A 17,424-nucleotide genomic window follows, 5' to 3' on the forward strand; every position below is an offset into this window, starting at 1 on the left:
GGTGAACTCACCCTTCTCGCAGTCAATAAGAATACGCCCAATAGATAGGAAAGGTCTCCCCAAGATTATGGGTGTTGTGGAATCAATCTTGCAATTAGTATAAGGAAGTCTACAGGAAACACAAATTTATCCACCTTTACAATGACATCCTCGACTCGACCCTCGAGACGAACATAAGAGCGGTCGGCTAGCTGCAAGATAACAGAGGTAGGTCTTGCATTTCCTATTCCAATCTTCACAAAGATTGACTTAGGCCTTAAGTTCACGCTTAAGCCAAGGTCACATAGTTCCTTCTCAACATAATTTTCTCATATCGAACATGTAATGATAAAGTTGTCTATATCTTGTAGCTTTGGCGACAGTTTGCTTAAGGCAGAGAAATATGCTTTTACCGTGGCAACGATCTCGTACTTCTCATATTTTCTTTTCTTGTAACAATCTCTTTGAGGACTTTAACATATGTCAGAATTTTCTCTATAGCTTCAAGAAAAGGAACATTGATGTGGAGTTGGTCCAAAATGTCGATAAACTTCTTGAATTGAATTTCATCATTATGCTTCTTCAGTCTTTATAGGAAATGAAGTGGGGTCTAACTTCCTCTAATTAAGAGATGGGAATAATATTTTCCATGACATTTTTGTTTGCTCCCTCAGTTGCTTCACTGGATGAACCCTCATCCAATTATGTCTTTTCTGGCATTTCACTCTTAGCTTGCACAGTTACAGGTAAATAATTTGTCTTTCTTCCCCTAAACATGTCTTGTACATTAATTTGGGTGTCACTTTATAGAGTGAATACACTATATTGTTTCTTTCCATGAGGTTTTGTGACTTCAGTGTCACTTAGCAGATGACCTAGTTGTCGTTCTTGTAATGTCGTAGTAATTTGACCAACCTGACCTTCCAACACCCACAGAGATGAGTTGTGGCTTTAAAGAAGAGCTCCTTGTTTTTTTATGGAGGTACATGGTCTTCGTGGTTGCTATAAAATCTTGCATTGTGGCCTCCAAAGAACTTGTGTTAGAAAAAGATGGCACTATATTGTTATAATTATGCCATGGCATATTCGTTTGTAAACCTTGGGAGTCAGCGAAATTCTACGACTGTATGGGCTGATTAGTATTGTTGGTTCCTTGATTTCCCCAAGAGAAATTTGGATGTTTACGCCTTCCAGGATTATAGGTGTTAGAACAGAGGTTATTGTTGCCTTAATTGTAGTTTCCTATATAGTTGATAGATTTCTGATTGGTCGGGCACTCGCACTCATAGTAATTGTCATGGCATAATAAATATGTTGAATTGGATTCCTTCACTTCCTTCACCTCACTTCGTCTTTGCAAATTCTTCAATATATTGGTGATAGCAGCAAGTTGGGCAGACAAAAAATCCTTAGTATCTAATTTGAATGCCCCATGTGTTTTTTGCCTAATTCCAAGCCTTGTAATAGAAATTGATAATCATTGTTGACAATCTTGTCCAGAATGTCGAATGCCTCTGCAGTTGATTTATCGAGCAATTTCCCATTTTTCGTGGAATCTAGCATTATCCTCGTGGGTGCATTTACTCCATTATAGAACATCACTACTTGAGTCCAATCTTAAAAACCATGATTTGAGCATTATGAAGCAATCCTTTATATCGGTCCCATCAATCATACATTGATTCGTCATCAGTTTGACTAGAAAAGCAATGTCATTCCTCGGTTGGGTATTCATGTTTGGCGGATTATACGAAGCAAAAAACTTATGCACATATCAATCCAAGACTCATCAAACTTGCTAGAACACCACTCAACCAAACCCTTGCTCGGTCACGCAGAGAATATGGAAATAGCTTTAACTTTAATAAATCTTTGTGCACTCCTTATTGTCTGAAAGAATCGCACACCTCCAAGAAGTTACGAATATGTTGCCTGGCATCTTCATTTGGCATGCCCCCAAATTACCCTATGAAATTTAGCATATTGAACATGACATTTTTTAGCTCAAAATGGGTTGTCTGAATCTTGGGTACCACAATTCCCTGATTTAAGTCGTCCAAGATAGGATTTAAGTGATCACGAATAGCACGAGGACTGGCTGTATTCCCAACATTCACAATTGCCTAGGTATTCTGATCTTCCTCTTGACCAATACCTTGATTTCTAATTTGATACATGTTTGAACGTTGAGTAGGTCTTTTTTTCCTAAAAAGCCTCTCAATCCCGGGTTCACTTGGTTCTAATGGCTCGTCATAGTGTCTTTTTGTCATACACCAAGAAAAAGCTAAAAACGACAAGGAAAATAATAAGTAAAACTATAAAAAAATGAAAAAAAAAATAAAAATGCTATGAAAAAACTAATTAACTTTCAGTTGCCAATCCCCGATAACGACACCAAAAACTTGTTCATGATTTGTGACTACTAAATATGGTCATGAAATATTTGCAAGTATACATAATCGAACAAGTAATATAGTGATGAGTAAGTATCGTCTCCATATGGATTGGAGGAAATTAATAAGCTTAATCACAGTAAAGAACTACTTCACCTAAGTATAGTTAGTAATGGAATATGCAAATGAGAATGCTGAGGAAAAATGGAATAGATGTTGTTGGGAATGGAATGATGGTGTAATATAATGTGGCAGCAAATGAAGATGTCGTGGTAAAATGAATGGAAATGTCTTGGCAAAACTAAATTGAGTGTAGTGGAATCAATTAAGAATGTAAAGGTAAAACAAAATATAAACATTGGATTTGAATGAATGAATGAATGATATGAGTCACTTAGGAAACTTAAGTCTAACTTCTTAGGATGGTCTTACTTCTACGCCTTACTTGCCCGACAGAGTTTACAAAGGTTCCCTATGCTATCTTTAGTCAAGGGACTCGACAGGTTTAGGATGCCATGTCAATACCTCTTGGCATTAGCAAGTGCAGGGATTCTATTGGTTCAGATCAACAGAATATATCACAACAATACCACTCAGCATCAACACTAGTATTTAACCTCTTGATCGAGCACTACTCCTTTTAGTCGATTGAAATCCTAGCCTTATGTCTAAGGTTGGATTAGGTCTAGTTACTATCTAGAACCCATTGCTTATATGGATCCTCCCTAGTTTTTCTCGAACACTAAAGATATGCTACTTAGTCATTCTCTCGAACACTAAGCATTCTCCTAAGGAATGACTACTCTTATAGCTCCTATAACCGTAAGGAATTAAGCATCATAAACAAAACAAATAACAACATACAAAAACAACCATCCATTAAAATAAAACTTAAATATCCATAAGGAACACCCACCAAATAAGGCTAGTTCATGGTGGGGAATAATCCAAGCAACAAGGCATGAAATTAATCTTTATACAACCCAACTAAGATAAATGAAAGAAAACAGCAAAGGGATGCAGGAAAAGCGTTCGACGTGCGCTTTTGGAGCTCCCCTCGGCCACCACAAACTACCCTAACTCACTAGCTCCTCTCGGACGCCTAGCTTGCCACTCCTTCTAGCTTGTTAATGGAGGAATGCGACGGCAAAAATGATTGACGAAAAAAGAAAATACCTTTTTCTTTTGAAGCTAATCTCAAAATGGCGTGTAAAGGAAAAATCTCTAAGTTTGGTGGGTTCATATCCTATTTATAATGGGGAATAAACCTAGGAATTTATGTTAAAATTTCTAGGATACCCCGAGATGGTTTCCTTCACGTGAGGGGTACTGCAAGGTGGCAATGGTCCCCTCCTGGGCAGCTGGCAATGGTCCATTCTGGGAGGCTTACAGCTAGGCATACATGCCGATAATATCAGCTGATCCAGGTGGCAGATGTTCCCTTCTAGGTGTCTGGCAGCTGAAGGCACGTGAAGACAAGGACAATTAGCTCTTGAAAATATCTTCTTTTGTCTTTTTCGTGTCCGAAATGCCGTCAAAGTTGGCATTTGCATTCTGCTCAGAATTCCCAACATGTCACGACAATTCTCCTCGCTTATCCTTGCTCCAAGATCCTGCACATCATCAAACAAAACACCTTCCCCATAACACATCATCGTTTACAAAATAAAATGCCACAACAAAATATATTTCCACCACATGCAACTATATGCTCCTAAATGCATCTATATGATCCTATATGAGCTCTTAGACAGTCAATAACTTAAGTGAAAAGGCTCTAAATATGGCCTTTTTACAGAGTTATCACGTACATATCTTCTTTTTGTTTCCCGAGCCTAAAGTATATTGCAAACAGAGTTTGAAAATGTAAAATGTTTGATGATTCCATCGTACATGATTGCGTTGCAAAATCTTCTAGATAGGTATCCTACATCTGAACTGAATTCTTTTTGGTTAAAGAATCTCTTTCTAGTTGCTCTGAAACTATTAGGAGATTCTCCCAGTTAATTTTTACTTATATATATTATATTTATATTTATATTTTATTAAAATATATTATTTAATTATTTAAAATATAATAAATAATTATAAATATATTGTTATAAAATATATTATTTTAATTAATTTTAAAATTTAATATATTTGAATCAAATATAGGTCGGGTTTTTAGTCTAAATATTGGAGTGGGTTCGAAGCGGGGAAAAGCTCAAATTTATCGGGACAGGACGGGTCGGATTATATATATATATATATCGAGTCAAGTTGGGGCAGCAAAAAATCGGCCCGCCCCGTCCCATGCCGACAAGATTATTTATAAAATTTGAATCTTAATATTAATTTAAGTTGTTAATGAGTTGATAAAACTTCTGCAAGATTGTTTTGTGGATTTTTTTTGGGTCAAAAGATAAGGCATGGCTTTTGTTGTGACTAAAGAGGACTGAGTTGGTACAAAATCTATTGCAAATGTGATGTAATTGCAGGCATAATCTCATGTTTGACTAAGAAAGTAGACAATCATATGATTAAGTAAATCTTGTATTTAATATTTATAACTTATTTCCAAGAAAATCTTTTTGAATTTGAGTAAGTTTACAGAAAAACTATGGATCAAAGAAAAGAAAACCACGGAAAGTTTAAACATTTTTATTATTGATAATTTACTATTATTTGTACAAGGCTCTTCATAGATAATTCTTCACCATTTGATATTAAAAACTCAAACTCTTAACATTTCTAGTGCTCAAACCCAAAATCTCAAAGAGTAACAATAATTCTTTTACCACCAGATCGTTTGATCGGTGCTAAAATTATAAACTATATATTTATGTTTCAAAATACGCTTTGATTAATTTAATTTCAGGGGGAATAAAAAGAATGCATAAACTTAAAGTAGAAGCATTCAATTAACATCCACTTAAATTTGATATGTTATCTAACTATGCACTGAAAAGAGATAAACAAAGAATAATAGAAATGCCTAGGTCTAAAATCATTACATCACAAGACATCAATGCTAGTCGTGGTCAGTCTTTGATTCTTACAGAAGAGATTGATCATCAGTTGATTCCCAGAAGCACCACTAAAACATTGATCTTCAATATCCTGGGCTTCCTTTATTTGTGGATCAGTCGTAAAAAAAACATATGTTCTTTCTTCTGTATTAATGGCGAAACTTCTTTGAAGCTTTTTTATTTTATTTCACGAGGCAACAAGAAGAATACGGCATATATGATTTGGTTTAGAGTCTTCACTTTAATATATTCAAAGCACCTTTAGAAGAGATATGATCCATACTTTTTATATGATTTTTTTCGGGTTTTCACTTTAATTTTTAGAGAATTTTCACTCTGATTAATGAAATTGATTTCTTAGGGTAAATTATATTTTTAGTGCCTAGACTATCAGCTTTGATCTGTTTTAGTACCTAAACTTTTAATTTTTTTTTTCTAAATCATACTTGAAGCTTAGTTTTTGTTTTATTTTAATACACTATTCAAAATTCAACATTAAGTTATGAAAAAAATTAAAAGTTTAGGTACTAAAAACTGTCAAAATTGATAGTTTAGGTACCAAACACATTAAGTTTTTGACGATGGGGTCCTAAAATTAAACAAATTCTAAACGTTAGATATGTTTTTGAAAAAATAAAAATTTAGATACTAAAACAGACCAAAACTAATAGTTTAAGTATTAAACTCGTAAATTTATCCAGTTTTTATTGAAGTCGCAGTCATCACGAAAAGAAAATCAACTATATAAAACCATGTGTTTACTAATAAATACACGGACTTCGGAATGTTCATAACTACGCCTATATAAATAGCATCCACTCTCATTCGTTTTACTACCCAAAAAAAGGCAGCGTCTTTTGGTTTTCTAGTTAGAGTACTTTCAACAAAGCTACCAACACCATGAGAAGTGACATAGAGTATGTCTGGGTATTTTCCCTAACATCCAAATGCCGTGTTTTTTCTTAAGAAAACATTGCATGGTCAATTTTGATTATAGCTCTAGCCTGGCTAGTTATGGCCCTAGTCTATTGGTTTCACCCCGGTGGTCCAGCTTGGGGCAAATATAGGTTCAAAAAGTGTGCCACCCTCTATGTTTCTAACAAACCATTACCGGGTCCGAGAGGATTGCCTTTAATCAGCAGTATGAACCTCATGGCCAGCTCACTAGCGCACCACAAAATTGCAGTCGCTGCCGAGACATGCAACGCCAAGAGGTTCATGGCATTCAGCCTTGGCAAGGGTTCGCGCTTTACAGTGTTTACTAGCGAACACTTGAAGGATCGCGTGTAACATCCTCAATACTGGGTTAGTGACCAAATTGTAATATTTCAGGATTTGGTGATTAAAATGGAATAGTTGAAAAGTCCAATGATTTATTTGGAAATATTACCTTAAATATGCTAGTAATTATAAAAGGTATTAAAGGGCAAAAGGGTCATTTGACCAAGAAATGAATTAAAAATGGGATATGGTAAGGATATATACACGTGGGAAAGAAGAGATTTCTCCATAGCTTTCTTCTTTCTTCTTCTTCTTCATAAGTGAAAGAGATCCAAGCAAAGGTAAGCTTTCTGATCTGTTGATTAGTTGTTAAATTAAAGATTGAGTTTTGATCTTTAGATGATAACTAAGCTTAAGGAAAGCTTAAGTTATCTTAAAATCAAAAGATAAAAGAGTTAGAGAAGATTAAAGATTTTGAGTTCTTGAATGAAATTTTGATATAGAGTTGATAATTAGAATTGGAAGTTGGATTTGACTTGTCATCAATCTAGTTAAGACATATGAAGTGTTAGAAGTGGAATTAAATCATGTTGTAAAGTTGGTATAATTCTTAAATCTCATAAGGAGGATAGGATTTTGGGGTTTAAGATGAAATAAATGAGTATAGAATAGTTTAAATAGGTGTATAAGAGTTAACAATAGAAAAAGGGATGAAATATGAAGAGTTGAGAGAATAAAGAAGGGATTTTCGTGCTCAAAGTATCATTTCTGGGTTGTGTGCATCGATGCATCTTCAATGTGCATCGATGCACTCTCAAATAAATGAACATCGAATGCAATTAGTGCATTGATGCATAAGGAGTGCATCGATGCACCTTCTTAGAATACAAACATCGAATAGGATTTATGCACCGATGCATGGATAGTGCATCGATGCACCTGTCAAGGGATATATCGATACATGGTGTAGTGCATCGATGCATGCCTTCATTAAAAGTTGAAAATAGCTTTCTTTTTAGCCTAAGAAGTGATGTTTTAGAATATATCAATTAGTATATTGATATGTATCAATGTATTACTATGTAGATTTAGAGCGTAATCTTGTTCCAGAACAATCGAAGAATTAGAATCAAATCAAAGCAAGCAAGGCTAAGGTGAGTGCAATTTCATTGTACTTATGTTATCGAATAAGCATTGGCTTGCGATGAGCCAGTGATGGAGTTACTATGGTAATAAGTAACTCCTAAAATGTTATTTGATTTGTGAATTCTATGTATGCATGAGTATAGGTGACATGATTTATATGATTCATATGATATGTGATACTGAACTACATGAATATATGAGAATATTATATCAGTTGTGTGATATGTTTGACATGTTATTTTATGTGATACGTTTTTACATGATCACAAGACATGAGTTATATGAAAGAGAAAGTATATGTGATACGTGAAAGTGAATTATATGTTTATATGAAAAGTGACATGAATTACATGAAAGTAAACTATGTGACTATATGCACATGTGATATGTGACAGAAGAAAAGTAATATGTGATCATAAGAGCAATGAAAGTGTATAAGTGAAAATGCCCATGTTATGTGTATTGAGAGCTAGAGGTATAGTTGGCATGCCAAGAGTTGAGGGTTTACCTATGTTCTAAGGAACATATGGACATTTTACCTAGGTTCTTCGGGACCTATGGACAATTACCGAGGATCTTTATGACCTCTGGATAGGTCCTTCGGGACATTTATACGAGTTATGGTGACAGCATAGTGGTGCACAACCTCAATTGACTCACGTATCTATAGTTCTCACATGTGTACCATGGGCTAATAAAGAGATAATATTAATAAACTGGATATGATGATATGTTTGTTTCCTTATGAAATGTTATGTGTGATATATGATGGTACAAATGGTAATTATAAGATTATATGATAAAAAGAATCAATGATAGTGATAGGAATGAAGATGATGATATAGTTGCTTGTGTATATGTGATGTACGATAGGATATATGTTTTACATGACATGATATATATATGTTATATGGTATACGTGAGTACATGTTAAGGTATATGTGCATGAGTATAATTGATTGGCATAATGATATAATAACAAATCTATAAGATATATGATATGGATATAAAAGATCATAGGAACATGAGATAAGAGATATGAATGATAATGACATATATGTATGTATGTACTTGTTACATGTAAAAGTATATGAGTTTGTGTGAATTATGGTAGTAATTGTTTATGTATGATTACTAGTTAAAGTTACATTATATGTTTATTGCCTCACTAAGTCATAGACTTAGCGTGTAAGTGATTTACACGTAGGTACCAAGAATTGGGAAGAACAAAAATAGAAGTGGCAAGAACAATAGCACTGCTAGAAGATCAGATCAGAAGTAACTATTAAGTATGTATTTTGATGGTGTAGTGTGTTGGCATGTAAGAAAAGTGTTAGTTACAAATGCTCTGATTAGTTTTGTCTTGTTTGGTTAACTCGTGTACAGTAACAATGTTATTTTAATAAAATTTTAAATTTCCTTGGTTTTCGTCAAAAGTTAAAGTTTGAAAAGTCAATGTGACACCTCAGACTTGTATCCGGGTCGGATACGGTTGAGGGTGTTACATCGCGGCTACCAAACTTTTTAGCCCCAAGCAAATCAAGGGTTCCAAGGAACAGAGACACTTGATTGCCTCTAAAATTGTGACCTTATTTGCTAATCACCATAGTCGAAGCTTCCGCGTTCGCTACGTGCTGACAAAAGCTTTGCTAAACAACATGATGGCTTCGATATTTGGGTGGAAATATAAGTTAGATTATGCCGATAATGAAGTTGAAGAACTTCGAGCTCTGGTTGATGAATGATATGATTATTAGGGACATTGAATTGGTTCGACCATCTCCCTTGGCTACCCGAATTCGACCCTAAAAAACCAAAGCCATATGCTCAAACCTTGTACCTAAAGTTATCGATTCGTCAGCCGAATCATATCCCAACAAAGGGCTCAAACAAACGAGAAATTCGATATTTCGTCGACGTGCTTTCTCTCCAATGTGCCAATAAATGATCAGACTCCGCTATGATTGTCGTTTTATGGGTATGTTATCAACTCTCTTGATGTCTTAAGTTATTTCTTCACATACTAAATATTTCTTTGTGTAGGAAAATATATTCAGAGGAATAGATACAGTGACGATTTTGATCGAGTGGATATTAGCAAGGATTGTGCTTCACCCTGCTGTTCAATCAGTGGTCCATGATGAGCTTGATGAAATCGTTGGTAGACCAAAAGTCGTTGATGAGTTTGATGTAATGATCTTGATTTATCTTACGGCTGTGATCAAGGAGGTTCTAAGGCTTCATCCACAGGAGCCATTGCTCTCCTAAGCCCGTCTTTTTATCACCGATACAATTGTTGATGGGTACCATGTCCCAAAGGGGACCACGATAATGGTGAACATGTGGGCCATCTCAAGGGGCCCACAAGAGTGGGCGGATCCACTTGAATTTATACCCGATAGATTTATTGCTAAAGAAAGTGAGGTGGAGTTTTCCGTACTTGGTTCTGATCTCTGTCTGGCTCCATAAGGGTCGGGCAGGCGATCATGCCCCGAAAATAACTTGGGGTTGACCACCGTCACCTTTTGGGTGGCGACCCTTTTGCACGAGTTTATAGTGGCTTCCGTCTGATCCGAATCCTGATGACTTGTCGGAGGTTTTAAAGCTGTCGTGTGAGATGGCTAATCCTTCGAGTGTTGAAGTTCATCCTAGACGTACGTTAAGCTCATCTTAAAAACATAATATTAACATGGTACATGAGATACAAGACAAGCAAAAATGGAGAATGATGGAACACAAATATGTTGTCCCTATATTTCAGCCATTGTACTTTAAATACGAGTGACGAGAGAGCTTGTAATACTAAGCTCCCCAGTATTAATTATTACTCTCGAAGAGATTGTATTCCCCGTATTTTACTACGTTGTGATTATATGTCGTCTTTTGTATGCTTTAGATTTATTAAGTATAGGTAAGGTGCAGCTGCTGTGATGGTGTGCTTGGGTAGTTATAACTTGTTAGCCTTAGTTATTAACTGACTGTTAAGGTTGTTAGTTTTTTATTCATTATGGTTAGTAGTAGTAGCAGTTAGCTTGGGTTTGTGAGCTGTATATAACATTGTGTAAACTTCAGTAAATGTACTCTTGAATATTCTTCTGATATTTTATAAAGTCTCTAGTTTCTCAAAATGGTATTAATCGCCAAAGATATTAGTGACCTTTCTTTCGCTTCTGTGGCTTGATCATGTCGTTTGGTTAAGCTTTTCCTTCTTAGAGTATAATCAAGATGTTTACAAACAAAAAGATTAATGTTGTGCTTGACGAGATGAATTTTTTGCTATGGAAACAACAAGTGTTTCTTACCGTTCGGAGTCATTGTCTTGAATGTTTTCTCACTGGTGTGATGAATCCTCCACCTGAATTAGTTGCTCATGAACATGGTGCAATGGTTCTGAGTGAATATTATGAGGACTTTGTTGCCCAAGATAGTGCATTGGCTTCTTGGTTGTTTCAACCATTAGTACTCATTTGCTTTCTCAGTTTGTTAAAGCAGAAACTGCTTCTACAGTCTGGAATACAGTGCTACAATTCTTTGCCACCAGATCATCAACTGCAGTTATGAATCTTCATTGCAAGCTGCAGTCTCTCAAGAAAGGTGAAGATAGTATGTGGGTGTATTTATCCCAAGTTAAAGAAACTTGTGATGCTTTGGCATCATTTGGCAGTGTTATTCCCACGGTTGGTCAGGTGGCAAGCATTTTGAAAGGGTTGCCCCGAGAGTATCAACCCTTCATGGCAGTAATTACTACTAGTGGAGAGTCTCTTTCTTTGGAAAAAGTTTGTACAATTCTCATTGATGTTGAAACTCCATTAGCAGGGTTTGTTGCTCAAGAAGAGGTGGTCTTGGCGAGCGTTCATGTTTCTCATGGCTTGGAGTCTTTTAGGATTGGATCATACTCTTATTTACATCATCATCGATCTCATCAGCCCTCGTATTCTGGAGGTAAATCTAGTGGTAGGAGTGCTCTTGGACGTGGACGATCGCGTGTTCAGTGTCAGATGTGTGGGAAACATGGTCATCTTATGGACAGGTGTTGGCATCAATATGATGAGAATTTTCATATTGTGTCTTCTAATACCAGTAAATCTCAGTACACAGGTGACTCAACCAATGCTAATAATGTCTCTTATGATAATTCTGGTTATGAGTGTTGTTCGAGTAGTTCTCGATCTCAGTCGGTGACAAAAAGGCTCTTCTCATAATCACTTGGCTTCTGGTATTACTCAGGATGAATGGGTGGTGGACTCTGGAGCTACTCACTATATAACCCTAAAGTTTGGTAATATCACTCGGGTAGAGTGTGGTGGTCCAGGAAAGCTCACGTTGTTGATGGTGTTTCTTTACATGTTGATATGGTTGGTGATGTTACCTTAGTAACACCAACTAAGTCTTTGTTGCTAAATGATATGCTTTATGTGCCTAGAAAATACAAATCTTCTCGGTGTCCAAGTTTGCTAGGGATAATGGTGTGTACTTTGAGTTCATGCTCATGGGTATTGTATTTGTGATGCCACTACTAAAGATATCCTACTGCGTGGTCGTGTTGAATGTGGTTTATATGTTTTATCAGGAGGTTGAGTTCCAGGTTCTTGTAGAAATGCTTCTTCACATTCAGTTGTTGTTGTAAATAGTTTCAAACTTTGGCATCACAGATTAGGCCATGCCATATATAGTATTGTTGCTCAAGTTTGTAAAATATTTGATGTAATGTTTTCTAAAGATATGAATAATCCTTTTGTTGGTTCTACTACTGTGTATATTGCACCTTTTCAGCTTGTTTTCACTAATATTTGGGGACCGGCTCGTGTAGTGTCCAATGGTTATCGCTACTATTTATCGTTTGTTGATGCATATTCTAGGCATTCTTCGGTCTACTTCTTAACAGATAGGTTCCAGACTGTGATTGTCTTTAAACTATTTCAGCAAATGTTTTTGACTCAGTTTGGTGTGGCTACCAAAGATGTTCAGAGTGATTGGGATGGTGAATATATAATTTTCTCTTTTGTTTTAGCTAAGGATGGTATCACCCACGAGTAGCCTGCCCACATCTTCCGAGCAGAATGGTGTAGTTGAGATGAAACACATGTACATTGTTGAGTTGGCTTTAGTACTCTTGGCTCAGGCTGCAATGCCTCTGCGATTTTGGTATTATGCTACAGTTACTGCTATATACATCATCAATCGTCTACCAACAAAGGTGTTAGATGGGATGTCTCCTTTTGAGAAGTTGTGGGGGAAGAAACCTGAATATGAGTTGATGAGGGTGTTTCAATGCAAATGTTTTCCAAATTTACGAGTATTTTAGAGACACAAGTTGGAATTCAGGTCTCAACCATGTACTTTTTTAGGATACATCCCACAACATAAAGGCTATATGTGCTTAACTACTGATAGAAGAGTTTATATATCTAAGCATGTGGTCTTTGATGAGTCAGTTTTTCTATTCACAAGTTCTACTGCTCCTCATGTGGCATCTAGTGTTACTCTTCCAAATCAAGGTCTCTTGAGCTTGTTACAGATGTTAGCAAGTTGCAAGCTTGTAGTGCTGATGTGGGTGTTGAGCCAGTTACCACTAGTTTGAGGGAGGACTTAGTTCATGAAGATGTGACTAGGGTAACTGAGGGTTAGCCCTCAAGCTTAAATTTTGAGGTTGATCAGAATGTTACAGCTGATGGTGGTGATGTTGAGCATTGTAGTAAAGAGTTGAATACACATGATTTTGTAGATTCAAAAGTAAGAAGTGTTATTGAGGCTACGGTGAATCATCATACAATGCTTACGAGAAATAAATGTGGTGTTTTCAAGCACAAGGTGTATTGTGTCGCTTATGACACAATGGAACATGTTAATGGGCATGAGGCTCTTCAGTCTCCACATTTGAAGAATGTTGAGTATGCAGAACTTGAAGCCTTGAGGGAAAATGGTATGTGGTCACTTGTTCCATTGCCTGAAGGAAGGTTAGTGGTGGGCTGCAAGTGGTTGTTTAAGTTGAAAATGAACCCATATGGGTCCATCAGTAGATACAAGTCACAACTTGTAGCAAAAGGGCACTCTCAGGTTCTAGGTCATGACTCCAATGAAACATTTAGTCATGTAGTTAAGTTTGCTACACTTAATGTAATATTGTCCATAGTTGTAACAAAGGGCTGGCAGTTGCGTCAGGTTGATGTGAATAATGCATTTTTGCAGGAGTTTTGCGTGAAGATGTATTCATGCAGCGCCACTTGGATTGAACAGAGGGCTCATGATGGTACTATGTTGGTATGTAAACTTCAGAAGGCATTGTATGGCTTGAGGTAGGCACATTGGAGCTGGCATGTAAAGTTAAAATAGTGCTTGTTGCACATAGGGTTTAAAGAGTCCAAGGCAGATACGTGTTCATACGATGTGTTCAAGGGGATGTGTATATGTTGGTTTTTGTAGATGATATAGTAAACAGGTGAGTCAAATGCTCAGATTAAGAAGTTGTGAAACTGTTGGGCGATGAGTTTACTCTAAAAGATCTTGGTGAGCTTAGCTTCTTCCTTGGCATTGAGGTTAAACGGTGTGGTGGGGCATTGATTCTTAGTCAACGTAAGTTCATCTTGGAGTTTTTAATAAAGACCAAGATGCACAATGCTGGGGTTGTCTCCACTCATATGCTGGTGACATCGAAACTTACACAGGATATTGGTGATCTGCTCTATGACGCGTATGAATTTCATAATATTGTAGCGGAACTTCTATATGTCTGCCATACACGTCCAGATATCTCATTTAGTGTTAACAAAGTGGCACAATATATGCATGCACCAAGGCATGAGTGTTTTGTAGCTGTTAAATTCTACGGTATTTGGTTGGTACACTTAACCATGGTCTTGTTATAGCTCCAGCTATGGCAGGACTACATGTTGTGGCTTTTGCTGATGCTAATTGGGGTGGCAATACGGATGATCGAAAGTCTATCACAGGTAATTGAGTTTTTGTTGGTGATAATCTGGTTATGTGGAGTTCGAAAAAGCAAAAGGTTATCTCTCAATCCACTATGGAGGCTGAATATAGGAGTGTTGCTGATGTTACTGCTAAAACAACATGAGTGAGTGCACTCCTTGCATATATGGGATTTCAGCAACCAAAGACTCTTGTGATTTGGTGTGACAATAACAATACAGTTACCATAACTGCAAATCCAGTTTATCATGCCAAAACAAAACATGTGGTGCTTGATGTGCATTTTGTAAGAGAAAAATTACAGCTAAGCATGTGTTGATTAACTATGTTCCTTCTAGTCATCAAGTAGATGATGGCTGACCAAGCCCTTATCAACAGCACATTGAACTCTTTTGTGCAAAGGTCAATGTGCAGTCATTCTCAGGGGAGAAGGAAAAAGTGGGGAGAATGTTAAGTATAGCTAAGGTGCACCTGCTGTGATGGTGTGCTTGGGTGGTTGTAACTGTGTTAGTCTTAGCTGACTGTTAAGATTGTTAGTTTTTTATTCATTACGGTTAGCAGTTAGTACCAGTTAGCTTGAGTTTGTGCGTGTATATAACAGCTTGTAACTTCAGTAAAGTACACTGAATATTCTTATGATATTTTACAAAGTCTATAGTTTCTCAACAAGATTGAACTTTTTGTGCAAAGGTCAATGTGCAGTCATTTCTCAGGGGAGAAGGAAAAAGTGGGGAGAATGTTAAGTATAGCTAAGGTGCACCTGCTGTGATGGTGTGCTTGGGTGGTTGTAACTTGTTAGTCTTAGCTGACTGTTAAGATTGTTAGTTTTTTATTCATTACGGTTAGCAGTTAGTACCAGTTAGCTTGAGTTTGTGCGTGTATATAACAGCTTGTAAACTTCAGTAATGTACACTTGAATATTCTTATGATTTTACAAAGTCTATAGTTTCTCAACAAGATTGAACTTGAATGCCCCAGGATTTTGGCTTATACAGAGTTCTTAATTTGGCAAAAATGGCGAACCAAGCTCTGAAAGAACATTTAGTTACACTTACATGAAAATTACACCAACTAAGATGAAAATTACACCAACTAAGAAGATTTTGTCACATATGATACAGTAAATATATACTTTTAAGTACAGAGTACATATTCGAATTTTAGAGATTGTATTCCCAAAAGGGATTACAATGCATCCCGAACGTGGACCAAAGTTATGGTACGGTATTCTGCTGAGTTATAATGATTTTGTTAAATGCAGTGAAAGTCTATGATTTTACTTTTAATGATATGATTCCATGATGCATGAAATTATACTATCAATTCATCAAATACTAATAGTGTATGTCCTGATACTGTTCCGAAAAGGGCAGATGAAGCTTGTCAGTTGGTTTTAAGCAAAACTCTACTTGAATGAGCATTGGAAATGACATGTGTCCCTGTTTCAGCCTATAGAAGTCTTGACTGAAGGTCTCCTAAGCCCTTACCTGCCCCTAATTTTGGCCAATTCTATCTCCCGGCCAAAAGTGGCTACTACTGAAGTTAGATTTTAGAGTCAGGATCAAGTGAATTCATATGTTCTCAGACCCTAAAATCTAGTCTTTCTTCATCTAAATTAACTGATACATAATCTAACCCCTCTTCCTATGCCCCATAGGATGAAGGTTATTTACATACATTTTCTTCCATACTTTATTTTCTTTACTTCATTCGTTCAAGACCAAAAATCCCACCACTGATACCCAGTGCAGGACTGATCAAAGAGAGCATCAGATTCAAAACCGCGCCAATCTTCCGGTGATGTTAAAGCACCATCAGCTGGTTCCACTATGCTTATAAGTTCAGGCTTCTTCTAGTCTAAAATAGCCTGTCATTACGCCACTATCATCATCCGACAACACTCCGACTGCATGTTCCCATCTTTCCATTGAAAAACTCAACTTGTCATCAACTTGTCCACAACATTGCTCTTCCTCTTTCGGCTTCTTAAGTAAATCGTTCAGTTTCTGCAACTGTTGATAAATAAAGAGGAACTTCATTAGCGTCTTTGTAAAGAAAATCCCATTTATTGAACTAAAGCTTAAGATGAAGTACTTACCTGAGACAGTAAAACCTGTTTTTCCTTCTTTAGGGCTTCGAACTTGGAAGCTAGATTGTTGTAATTGCCTTGTAGGGTGGCGTACTCTCGTTCGAGGTCCTTGGACTTCCTTCTGGCTCTCTTGTTTGGAACCATATGGCCACCTGTCGTGGCTGCAACCCTAAATCTTTAGCCACCTGGTACTTCTTCCGAGGATCCAGCCTGGATTCTGATTCGAATATCGATTTCAACGATCGGATTTGATCGTCGCTGAATCTTCTCTTGTTCTTGTTCTTTTCTTTTGTTTGTTGTTGTAACTTCAGTCGTGCTGCAAAAAGGATATTCCATGTTCATGATCTCCCGAGTATAATCTGCAGGAACCGTTGGAGCCTTTATGTATAAATATTACAACCACTATTAATGAAACAAAAACAGAGGTGGAAAAGGGAATGTTTTACATAGCATTTATATATATGCCCCATTTTTATGGGTTATGATTAATTGGTTAATCGCAATGATTATCACGATAAAAGAATTATTATTATTTTTAGAAATTATGAGTTTAATTATCATATTTTTTTTTAAAAATGAGTTTAATATTAAATGTTTGAGAAATATTTTTAAACGGATATTATTTTATATTTTTTAAATTGATAAAAAAAAACTA

At 36.4% G+C, this 17,424-nt stretch overlaps 2 pseudogenes; one reads left to right on the top strand and one right to left on the bottom strand.

Moving 5' to 3' along the window:
- The first annotated feature begins 6,397 nt into the window (after positions 1 to 6,397).
- Positions 6,398 to 10,424, top strand: LOC120192919 (annotated as a pseudogene).
- Positions 10,425 to 16,235: 5,811 nt separating this feature from the next.
- On the bottom strand, positions 16,236 to 17,219 carry LOC120192896 (annotated as a pseudogene).
- Positions 17,220 to 17,424: the final 205 nt, after the last annotated feature.

This window comes from Hibiscus syriacus, unplaced genomic scaffold (genome assembly GCF_006381635.1).
Source record: "Hibiscus syriacus cultivar Baekdansim isolate YM2019G1 unplaced genomic scaffold, ASM638163v2 tig00116983_pilon, whole genome shotgun sequence".
NCBI classification, from domain to species: domain Eukaryota; kingdom Viridiplantae; phylum Streptophyta; class Magnoliopsida; order Malvales; family Malvaceae; genus Hibiscus; species Hibiscus syriacus.